This window comes from Anguilla anguilla, chromosome 6 (assembly GCF_013347855.1).
Source record: "Anguilla anguilla isolate fAngAng1 chromosome 6, fAngAng1.pri, whole genome shotgun sequence".
In the NCBI taxonomy this organism is placed as follows: domain Eukaryota; kingdom Metazoa; phylum Chordata; class Actinopteri; order Anguilliformes; family Anguillidae; genus Anguilla; species Anguilla anguilla.
This window is the reverse complement of record NC_049206.1, coordinates 43745885-43746197: the sequence shown is the minus strand read 5'-3', so window position 1 is coordinate 43746197 and position 313 is coordinate 43745885.

The following is a 313-nucleotide window of genomic DNA, read 5'->3' as shown; positions in this document are numbered from 1 at the left end:
AAAGAGCTCATAAGCAAAGGCACAGTGAAACTGTGCTCGATGTGGAAGTAAAAAGTAGAGAGAGAGAGAGAGAGAGAGGAGGAGGAGGGGGTTGGGGGTAATGAAGGTGCTTTTGTCGTGGATTACTAGCACGCAGGTATTGCGTGGGATATTCGTGGATTTTCCGCCGTTCCTTGTGTTGAAAACAGCACATTTGTACCACAGAAACCACTGCACCTCTCAGCAGCGGTTACATGTCATCTTCGGTCCCATTCAGAAAATAGTCTTGTAAAACCGTGTTGCTCTGCTGGTTTATGAGTGCTATGGCATGGTT